At 39.2% G+C, this 12,112-nt stretch overlaps 1 protein-coding gene across 1 annotated transcript in view; it reads left to right on the forward strand.

Moving 5' to 3' along the window:
* The window catches only part of hao2 (hydroxyacid oxidase 2 (long chain)), a 27,543-nt gene continuing 15,431 nt past the window's right edge, over positions 1-12,112 (forward strand). Inside the window, exon 1 of the mRNA XM_040034679.1 lies at positions 1-62. The gene's annotated coding sequence lies outside the window, so the exon portion shown is untranslated. The remainder of the gene's footprint in view (positions 63-12,112) is intronic.

A 12,112-nucleotide genomic window follows, 5' to 3' on the forward strand; every position in this document is an offset into this window, starting at 1 on the left:
TTCTAACAAACAGCAAAGATAAGCTGGGGCATAACCTGTCACAAGTCTATGCTACAGTTACGGTAAGTGAAATTCTAGTATTTTATTAATCTTTTACTTAGCACTAATTAGCAGATATGTCTATGCTTTGCTCTCATACAATTTTTAGACATCTCTGACCTAAATAACGTTGGTTTAGCCCTCCTCTTGACTAATTATAGTCATGTCTGATTCCAAAGAACTAGCATGGCAATGGTCAAAATGCTATTGCTGAGTCAAAACGTACGGTCCAGAAACCCACGGGTGATTATGTCCACGTTTTATGTACAGCTCTGGGACAAATACAGGCTGTATCCTTCTCCTACTCTCAAGAGGCAAACCAAAAGATTTTGGTTTGATTCTAATTGGCCACATTATTTCTCTGCAATCTGCATAATGTGTCAGAGGATGGAAAGTCTTGCAGAGAGCTGATTACAGAAAATGTCACGGTAGATTCACATTTCAGCAACAAGCAATTGGATGTGAAGGTTTTCAAATGAGCCTCAAGGGCACACGAAACATCTTCAGATGATGAGCAAGAAGAAAAGAAAGAAGACGGGGTCAAGCGAGACAGTGTTCTTATCCTATTCGTATTTCATAGAGGCACTAAAAGCTCAAAGCTTTAGCGGATTTTCAATGATCAGAAAGACTCATTGCAGAGCATTTATTACATATTATGAAACACGAGGGCTGCGCACCATGAGTTTTATGTGTTCTTCATGTGTCTTTTTCATTTTCATAAAGTCTTTATGTTCCCACGGCAAGTATTCACCCCAATAAAAGGGTTCATACAGAAAGGCATTAGGACACATTTTTAAGCAAGTTATTAGACAAGTCCAGCTTTTTGCCCCTCGACTTCAAAGAGCTTCTTTTTTTATTGTGGAACATTGTTTCCTCTTAGAGAAAAAAAGCAGAAGAAAAACAGAATGACAACAGCACACACACGCTAACAATCCCTGAAGCTGACAGGCACTTTTCTCATCTGCGCTCATACTACAAGCACCACAAAACCAACTTATTGTTCACTTTCAAAAGTAATATGATGGTTTATCTGACTCTTCACTATACTGGCAGAAAATTCCATTTTTGTTCGTTTTTTTTTGAAGATGATTACTGCAATATGACGGTGGTTACAAAAGACCTTTTAACTTCTTTTTTATAGTAGCGCTAATAGAAGAATGTGGGTTGGCAATTCTTAGTTTACTTTAAATCCGCCTATATTCATGCATTCACCTTTTCTAAATATTTACTTAGAGTTTTTTGCATCTATATCTCATCTCACAATATTGTTACTTAAATGTAAATCTGGACTTTTTTGCTTAGAAAATCCTGTCCAAGAAAAGGAACAGCAATGATCTGTCAATGTCTGTATAGCAAATCCATTTTGATTATTACAAAGGCTCGGCCATTTAAAAAGTGGCTAATATGTATCAACCAGCCAGACCTCATTATTTTAGATTTTATAGTTCTTTCAGTCAGATGATTAGCATATTGCCATAGTTGTTAGAAAAATGTGTTTATGTCCTTTAACCTTCTTTTTCATGACTGTTTATGTAATGTAGTGCATATGTTCCAGTTGTATGATTATGAAGAGTTTTCTGTTGTATTAGTGTTCTAGACAACATAGCAATGGAGACACTTAATTAAAGTACTGAAGCAAAAATGGTGAGAAAATGTTCCCATATCATGTGAGTCAAGCAAGACACTGAAGATGTGGTGGAGCTGCTCAATACAACCAGCTGTGGCTATGGTGAGCACACACTCTGCCTCGAACCGTTTCAGAATGTTTTGATGCAATATACAGAGTAGCAATAGATGACAAATGTGATGCAATCTATTGTTATGAGAGATGACAGTAAACTATAACAACACAGGGCTGAGCTAAAACAACATAAAGAACTGCCAATTGTCATGGCTGCCTCTCGACAAAGATTCCCAAACTCGATGTCAAGCCTGTCAAAACTCCGCTCCTCTTCAAACTGCAAATGTAACGATGCGTGCAATCGTGTCAAACCGTTTGGTACAAGATGTTCAGTTCAGTAATACCAATTCCTTGGTACAGTTCATTCTGTGATTCAAACAGTGACCCAAAATAATCCATTCATTCAGTCACGGTTCTGGGTAATTTTGACCCAGCATTTTGAGTTCTTATGTTTTGGTTTAATTTTGTATTATGGGTTACATTCGGATTCCCTTGTTGTGCTTTTTTGATCATTATTATAAATCTATGTTTTGATTGGTAATTTATTTCAACATGTGAACAATATACAAGTACATTTAGAAAAGAAAATAAGAAAGAAAAAAATACTATACAAATTACATACAAAAAAAACGTTCTGATTAATTTACATGTTGAAAGGGAGTGGGAAGAAGTAAACACTTATTTAATCCCACCCCTTTGCCATAAATTATCAGTTAATATTTAGTCAGCTTCCTTACTGATATAATTTGTAATAAAAATAGTGAACAGATTTCTGATATACTATAATATCACATCATGATTTTTTTTTTAAATAGAGACATTCACTTAATTTCAGTATTTTCCTTTTCTTTATAGTTTGAGAAGATCATATTTTTATAACTCTTTTTGAACTGTTTTATGTTTTATTGCTTTAATTCCATATTCAGACTGTTCCATAGTTTGACTCCATGAACAGAAACACAAAAGCCTTTTCTTGTAGTACGTACCTTCATTGTTTTGAAGTTACAAAAACTCCTTAAATTATAACTTCCTTCTTTCAGAAAAAACATACTCAGAATATTTCCTGGCAGTTCTTTATTTTTTGCTTTGAATAGAATTTGTGCTGTTTGGAATTTCACTAGATCATCAATTTTCAATATTTCAGTGCAAAAATAGTGAGTTTGTATGTTCCTGTAACCTGCAATGTGGATGATTCAAATTGCTTTTTTTTTGAAGAGTAAAAAGTGAATGTAATGTGGTTTTATAGTTATTGCCCCAGACCTCTGCACAATAGCTTAAGTATGGTGAAACCAGTGAACAGTAGAGAATATGAAGTGATGTTCTGTTGAATACCTGCTTTGCCTTGTTTAGTATTGCAATGCTTCGTGATAGTTTGGAATGAATATATCTTACGTGAGCTCTCCAGTTAAGTTTTTCATCTATTATTACCCCCAGAAATTTATTTTCACTGACTCTTTCAATATCAACACCATTTATTTGAATCTTTGCATTTGTATTTAAACTACTATTTCCAAATAACATAAGTTTAGATTTATTCAAATTTAATGATAATTTGTTTTTATCAAGCCAGAACTTCACTTTACTTATTTCATTAGTCATATCCTCCAATAAATTCTGCAGATCATCACCAGAGCAAAAAATGTTTGTATCGTCAGCAAAGAGAACCATTTTTAATACTTTGGACACTTTACAGATGTCGTTAATGTACAAGTTGAAGAATTTTGGACCCAAAACTGACCCTTGGGGTACACCACAAGCAATGTCCATACATAAGGAGCAACCACCATTTATTTTCACAAACTGCTTCCTGTCACTTAAATAACTCCGGACCCAATCTAAAGCTACCCCTCTGACACCATAACGTTCCAGTTGTCTTATTAATATATCATGATCTGTAGTGTCAAATGCCTTTGTCAAGTCTATGAATAACCCAGCCACATATTGCTTTTTGTCTATGGAATTTGTGATGTATTCTATTGAATCTAATAGTGCCGATGATGTTGATCTGCTTGATCTGAATCCGTACTGACTCTCAGTGAGTAGTTTATGTTTATCTATAAATTTTTCCAGTCGGTTTTTAAACAGTTTTTCAAGAACTTTTGAGAATTGAGGTAGTAAAGAGACAGGCCTGTAGTTTGTGAAGTGGTGTTTGTTCCCAGATTTGTATAGAGGTATAACTTTAGCTATTTTCATTCTGTCTGGAAATCGACCAGTTTGAAATGATAAATTACAGATGTTTGTAAACGGTTTTATAATAGCCTCAATGACTCTTTTAACCACTATCATATCAATATCATTACAATCCAAAGATTTCTGATTTTTACATTTTTTGGCAATTTCAAAAACTTCATTTTCATCAACGGCTGTGAGGAACATAGAACATGGATTTCTGTCAATCAGTGTATCCGGTTTGTCCTGTGCTTTCCCAGGATCCTTGATTGTTCTTGCTAAATTTGGTCCAGCAGTTACAAAGAATTCATTGAGACTATTTGCCACAACATCCATGTTGTATTCTTCATGGTCATTACAAATGAAATACTTGGGATAGTTCTTTTGTCCAGTCCTACGTTTTATAACACTGTTCAGGATTTCCCATAATCTTTTATTATTATTTCTATTTATATCTAATTGCTTCATATAGTATTCCTTTTTACTAAATCTAAATATATTAGTTAACCTATTTTTATATCTTTTGTATCTGATTTCAGCATCTTTAGTTCTCGTTCTTAAGAACTCTCTGTATAGAGCATTTTTCTTTATACATGCATTTTGCAGACCTTTTGTTATCCATGGACAGTCCATATGTTTATGTTTCCTACTATATTGCTTTATTGGACAGTTGGTATTGTACAGTAATGTAAATATTCTAAGGAATTCATTATAAGCACTATTAACGTCCTGTTCCTGATATACTTCACCCCAGTTCTCTTTCAATAAATCTTTTTTAAATGCATTCATTTTTTCTTCTGTTCTTACTCGTCTGTATCTTTTTTACTGTCCATTTTATTGATCTTGTAATTCCTATCATAGATTGTAAAAATTGGAAAATGGTCACTTATGTCGTTAATCAGGAGTCCACTTACAGTCTTATTTTCAATGTCATTTGTAAAAATGTTGTCTATGAGAGTTGCACAATGTGATGTAATCCTGGTAGGTCTAGTAATTTTAGGGAATAGGTTCATACAGTGCATTGTGTTTATAAATTCCTCAGTGGTTATATGTTTATTTGGGTTTAGCAAATCAATATTGAAGTCTCCACAAATGAAAACTTTTTTGTGAGCTATTTCAATAAATGTTTCTTCTATCCAGTCTTTAAATGTCTCAATACTACTACCTGGAGCTCTGTATATACAGCTAATGATTACATTTTTACTTTTTTCTTTACAAATTTCAACTGTAATACATTCTAGTACATTATCAATCACCATCGTCATCTTTTCCACCACATTAAATTTCAAGGATTTGTCCACATACAAGGCCACTCCTCCTCCTCCTTTGTTTCGCCTAGTTATAAATGTGAATTCATAACCCTCCAGTTCAAAGTCTATTCCTTTTGCCTTATCAAGTTTCTGATAAGGCAATGACACTGAATGGATGTGAAAACTGGTTAAGATATTCTTTGATATGACTAAAATTAGCATAGAGACTTCTACAGTTAAAGTGGATAATTGATAATTTATTCTCAGTTTTAATCCTCTGATTGTAGTCTGTATTTGTATAGTAGCAGCAATTGTTATTGTTAGATGAGAAGAAGTTGTTGTCTGGATCTATTTCATATTCCAAGTCCTGTGTATTGTGATCCATATAGTTAAATGTTTTCAGTTCCAATTGATCATATTCTGCAACTGTCTGACTGATGCAGCTGTTTCTTCCAGATGTATCTGAGTTCTTCCTTCCAGTGTGTGTCATAAGTGAGTGTGTGGTTGTCTGTTACCTTGTTTGCCGTCCAGATCGTGTTGCTCACTGATATTTTTCGAGATCCGCCATATTTTTAATGGTCAGAACTTTGGCTTCCTCTGGTGATCCGTTTAGTTTAATGAATATTTTACAGTTTGTCGTCCAAGTGCTTTGGATTTTTCCCAGCTTCTTAAGGTGTCGCGCTTTTTTGGCTATTTCAGCGTTGTGTTTGGTTAGATGTTCATTGATAAAGACATTAGATCCTTTTAATTTTCTTCCTTGTTTCAGCAGCGTAATCTTGTGCTTTCGATTTACAAACCTTATTATAATAGCCGGTATGTTGCCGTTCCTCCTGGGAAGAGGGTGGCATGCTTCGACAGAGTTACAGTCCATGTCAATCCCTTTGGACCACAAGAAAGCAGCCACCTGTTGTTCCGTGTAGCTAATGTCAAGCTCTCCAGGTTCCTCATTGCTGTCAGCGGTCATCGCCTGAGCGTATGACCGGGGTTTAATATGGAGCCCAGTGATGATAACGTCGTTTATCCTGGAGTATTGTTCCAGGTCAGCGACCTTACTTTCCAGGTATGCGATCTTTTTATCTTTTTCGGCATTTTGGATGCGGAGGAGCTTTACCTCCTCCACAATTTCAATGATATTTTTCTGCTGCAACCTGATAGTAGAAATTTCCTCCATTATGAAGTCAAGAGACTTTTTAATGTCCTCGACTTCCTCAGCTGTTGGTGTCCTCTTCGGCCCCATTTTATCTGGTTACCCTGGTAGCAGGTTCAGTCAGCTGATTCCTCAGTCAGCTGTTAGCCTGGTAACCTGTTGGCTAGCCTGCAATTACCTTGTTAACTCCATTAGTCCAGTCCAATATCCTGTATCAAAGTCGTAGTCCAGACAGGGTTGTACCAAAAGTTCCAACAATTTGAGTAGTCTTTGCTCCAGAAATTGATGGCCAAATTTCAAAAATCCACAGGACACGATCAAAACACAACTTTCAAACAAATGGCAAACAGGAATTGAACAAATGGCAAACAGGACCAGTATATTCTGGTTAAGGGTTTACTTCTTAGGTTTTGTTCTTGTGCCCTCGTGTTTAGTATAGGTTTAGTTCAGTGTCAAGTCTGTGTCTTTGGGAATTGTTTGCCTCCATGAGTCCTGCATTTTGGGTCCTTTTTCCCTGCCTGCCTGCACACAGCCATGACATAGGCTACGTTCACACTGCAGGCGAAAGCGCATCAAATCCGACTTTTTTGACCCTATGCGACCCATATCCGATCATGGTATGACAATGTGAACGGCACAAATCCGATATTCAAATCCAACCTGGGATTTTGTATATGGTACTGAATCCGATACATATCTGATGTTTTAGAAAGTGACTGCTGTTTGAATGGTCATGTACCATTAAATCCGTCTTTTACGTCGCTGACACAGGACAGACGCCAATTATCATCGCTGGAGAAGACAAACCAGAAGACACTGCGAACGCTTCTTGGCCATCCATTGTAGATGTTAGTGAAACTGTTGGGAAGACAACGTTGGAGAAACGTGAACATTTTATTTGTACTGTGTAATCTGGAGATTTTGACAGAAATCTGCAACTATCCTTTGAAGCACCGCTCCTCTCTAAAACAGCCATAAGGATAATTATTAGGCCATGTGTAAATAACAATATAACTTTATAACTTAAAGCAGTGGTTCCCAAACTTTTTTTGCTAGGCCCCCCTATGTTTTAGAAGAAAAATGTTCCATTCAGTACCGTAATCTGAAACTTAACGTTAGTAGGTAGCTAATATTCAGAGGTCTATGTTTTCCCTCTCGCCCTTAGTTCACGTATAGCATTTTTGTTTTATTTACCTCTTTCATGGTGTGCCATTTTTGAGTGCCAAATAAATTGTTCGTTTGCACTATACCTCCGAGCCCCCGTGTGGTGTCTGCATTTGAGTCCACTTACCTGTGTCTGGCCGCCCGGTCGTGACAGTGAGGCTTCGAACGGCGACGGTCCAGTGGCAGATGAGGTCAGGCAATTATGGGCGTACTCAATCCAGGGGAGTCACTCACTCCAAGTGGTCTGGTTGTGGGAGACGATGCAACGGAGTGCAGCTTCGAGCCCCTGGTGGGTCCGCTCTGTCTGTCTGTTGCTCTGAGGGTGAAAGCCAGAGGAAAGACTAACCTTGGCGCCAATCTGCGTGCAGAATTCCTTCCAAACCCAGGAGGTGAATTGGGGTCTTCTGTCTGAGACGATATCCTCTGGAATGCCATGAAGTCTGAAGACATGGGTGGTACATAACTGGGCAGTCTCTAAGGCCGTAGGGAGCTTTGGGAGGGCGACGAAGTGAGCTGCCTTAGAAAAACGGTCAACGATAGTTAGAATAGTGGTGTTACCTGAAGACGGTGGGAGCCCCGTAACGAAGTCCAGAGCTATGTGGGACCAGGGCCGCCACGGCGTGGGGAGCGGTTGAAGAAGCCGGAGGGTGGTTGGTTGGAACGCTTGTTCCGGGCACACGTGGCACATGCCATGACGTATTCCCTGGGGTCCTTGTCCAAGGAGGGCCACCAAAAATAACGCCAGAGGAAGGTGATGGTGCAGCAGAAGGTGGTTCTCAGAGCTTCAGGGCCCCACTTGGTCTGCGCAGCTAGGTTCCAGAAATCAACAGAAAGGTCAGCCATGCTTCACCTACCTTGCTTCAGATTGATCAAACAATAGCCGGCAGCCTCTGTACTTGAGCCTTTGTCAAACAGAGACTTGAAGCGAGACAGGAAGTCATCGTAAGACATTCCAGGGCAAGCCTGCAGCTGGGCCTGGGCCCAGGCCAGGGCTCAATCCCGCAGTAGCTGGGTGAAGTAAGCAATCTTAACCCCGTCAGTAACAAATACATGAGGTAACAGTTGAAACTGCATGGAACACTGCAACAAAAATCCTGCACATTTCCCTGTCTCCCCAGAAAAAGCCTCAGGTGTTAGCAAAAGTTTATCCAGCGACACCGCGGAAGCTACTGAGGCTACCGCGCTAGCAGCCGGAGTAGCTGTAGCTGCTGTAGTGGCGACAGGAGCGTGTGTTACCTGGGGAGGGGCCACGGGAAGCGGGTTGTCGGCCAATGGAATCCGTTGGGCAAAAGCCTGAGTTAGTGATGCCACCTCTCCACTGAGCCGTACTAGCATTTGTTCATGTCGGTGCAGAAGCTCCTCCAGAGACAAAGGTGCTGCCGCTGCCGAGGCTGAGTCTGCCGAGTCCATAATAGTGGCTGGATTATTCTGTCAGGCACAGGAGAGACTCAGAAGCAGACCCTCTCAAAAGTTCACAATTTATTGACAAACTGACACCAAGTGCAGATATATACAGGTGAAGGTCACAGGAAGGGGGTCTCCGGGAAACACAGGCATGGGGAGGGAAACACACGGGGCTCCTCTGATGCTCTAGCGATGACACTGACGAGTGTTACACAATAATCCAGCGATGAAGCATTCTCAGCAGCCGCCTTAAGTAGTGAGCGTGATGATGAGATGATCGTTTGCAGGTGTCAGAGCCAGGGGCTGGAGTCGCAGTAGAGCGCAGAGCGCAGGAGGAGAGAGAGACACAACACAAAGGAAAACACTTGTGGCCATACTGAGTCAGCTGAGAAGGCACAGGGACCATGACAGAGTCAATGCAGAGCGGTCTATTAACACATACTGAGTGAGAAATGTGACTGGAAAGGAAAAACTCAATGCATCATGGGAATCCCCGGCAGCCTACGTCTATTGCAGCATAACTAAGGGAGGATTCAGGGTCACCTGGTCCAGCCCTAACTATATGCTTTAGCAAAAAGGAAAGTTTTAAGCCTAATCTTAAAAGTAGAGATAGTGTCTGTCTCCCGAATCCAAACTGGAAGCTGGTTCCACAGAAGAGGGGCCTGAAAACTGAAGGCTCTGCCTCCCATTCTACTTTTAAATACTCTAGGAACAACAAGTAGGCCTGCAGAGCGAGAGCGAAGTGCTCTAATAGGGTGATATGGTACTACAAGGTCATTAAGATAAGATGGGGCCTGATTATTTAAGACCTTGTATGTGAGGAGCAGGATTTTGAATTCAATTCTGGATTTAACAGGAAGTCAATGAAGGGAAGCCAAAACAGGAGAAATATGCTCTCTCTTTCTAGTCCCTGTCAGTACTCTTGCTGCAGCATTTTGGATTAGCTGAAGGCTTTTCAGGGAGTTTTTTTGGACATCCTGATAATAATGAATTGCAGTAGTCCAATCCAATCCAATCCAACTTTATTTATATAGCACTTTTAAAAACAACAAAGTTGACCAAAGTGCTTTCCAATAATAAAACAGAGATAGCAGTTAAAACCATACTTTAAGCATACAATGAAATCAATAAACAAAACAAATATATAATTGAAAAAGAAGATAAAAATAAATCAACATGAGTAGAATAAACAATAAGATATACAATGAATAAGATTAACAAAGTAAAAAGATTAAGAATGACCAACAGCTGACTAAAAACTGACTACAAACTGGCTCTGATAACACTCCTAGAAGGCCTTTGAAAAAAAGTGTGTTTTTAAAAGTGATTTAAACATTTCAAGTGTTGGGGCCAGCCTAATATGGAGGGGCAGTTTGTTCCATAGTTTGGGGGCCACAACAGCGAAAGCTCGGTCTCCTCGGTATTTCAGTCTCGACATGGGGACAGCAAGGAGTGACTGGTCAGATGATCTGAGAGACCTTTGTGGAGTGTATTGGTGTAAAAGGTCTGACAGGTAAGACGGAGCCAGGCCATTTAAGACTTTAAAAGCAAGCAATAAAATTTTAAAATGAATTCTAAAATGGACAGGCAACCAGTGTAAGGAGGCAAGAACAGGGGTAATGTGCTCACGTTTGCGTGTCCCTGTCAACAGGCGAGCAGCAGCATTCTGGACCATTTGCAAGCGTGATAGTGAAGCCTGATCAATACCAATATAAAGTCCATTACAATAATCAAGGCGAGTGGTCACAAATGCGTGCAAAACTCTCTCCAAGTCACAAAAAGAAATAAAAGGTTTTACTTTAGAGAGCTGCCTCAACTGAAAAAAGCTTTTTCTCACCACTGTATTTACTTGTTTGTCCATTTTAAGAGCTGTGTCAAATTTTACTCCAAGGTTGGTGACAATTGATTTGACACACGATGTAAGAGGACCCAAGTCAGATGGAGGGACACCAGGTCCCAGCCTGGAAGTAATAAATGCATGAACTAGTTTTTCAGCGTCACTCTGAGACAGGATATTTCTAATTTTAGAGATGTTGCGCAAATGGAAGAAAGCAGCAGAGGTGGGACCAAGTCTCAAGTAAGTCTCAAGTCTTTATCCTCAAGTCTCAAGTCAAGTCTCAAGTAATGTCAGGCAAGTCAGAGTCGAGTCTCAAGTCACTGGTGTAAAAGTCCGAGTAAAGTCACAAGTCTGAAATTTTGAATTTCAAGTCCTTTCGAGTCTTTAAAAAAAAAAACAACGAAAAAATAATGTTGCAGTTATATGCTAAATGTAAATATTAGACCATGTAATTTTTAAATCTGTGTTTTTCTCAACACATGACAAAATAGTGAACTTAGAAAATATACACAAATTGTGAAATTGCACCTCTTTAGAATGCAGCTCAATTAAACCTAGCTCCAAGAATAATTTTCACCGACAGTTCTGAGATAAGCTGCATGTTATTCTTGGATGCGGTTGTAGGACCAGCTTTAAAATCGCATGACAAAAATATCATACACATTAAAAAAAACTGCATCACCAACGTAGCCTGGACAACATTTGCTAGTTAGGTGAAGTCAGCTATCTCATCTTAGCATATTTATATGCATATTTATAATCATACGGTTCTTGGAGTGAGTGCATACACTCATGAAGTTTAGTAACTTCAGGTCACTGCAACAAGCCCAGGTACAGTTTACCGACGGATGGGTGCAGGACCTTGAAATGCACCGTGTAGAACGAAAGACCATCGTACAAACAAAGGTAAGTTTACCAGTCTCACAAATCGTCGTCATAAATACACATTCGTTAACCGTTTATTAATAGGACCTTTGAGCTCAAGGGTAATTAATTAGTAGTGGAAATAATTTCTGGTACGCGTTACAGAAATGTAGCAGTGACAATAATATTGTATGCTGTAATCGTACTGGGCAATTAGTGATACAAAAAACTGTTTTATCCTGTGAATAAAAGTATATGTTTTTGTCAATGTACCATAATAACAGAAGCGAAACGCAATATTGTGTCAGGACAATTCACTATTTATGCACAATAAATAAAGGAGCATAGCGCGACAATTTCTGTTCAGCGCCAGACGTGCTTGTAACCTATATCACCAATTATGTTATGAAAATGACGTATTAACTACTAAAAAACACTGACCTTCGTGTAAATGCTTGGAGCAGACTAACCTGTGAGCTGGAGTGTTCTGGGACGTTATATTTGATCTTTGAATGGCTGCAATCCAGGCCATCCGTCGCGTCTTTGTTACTTCGGAA

Source organism: Simochromis diagramma, unplaced genomic scaffold, assembly GCF_900408965.1.
Source record: "Simochromis diagramma unplaced genomic scaffold, fSimDia1.1 OVJJ01000091.1, whole genome shotgun sequence".
Classification (NCBI taxonomy): Eukaryota; Metazoa; Chordata; class Actinopteri; order Cichliformes; family Cichlidae; genus Simochromis; species Simochromis diagramma.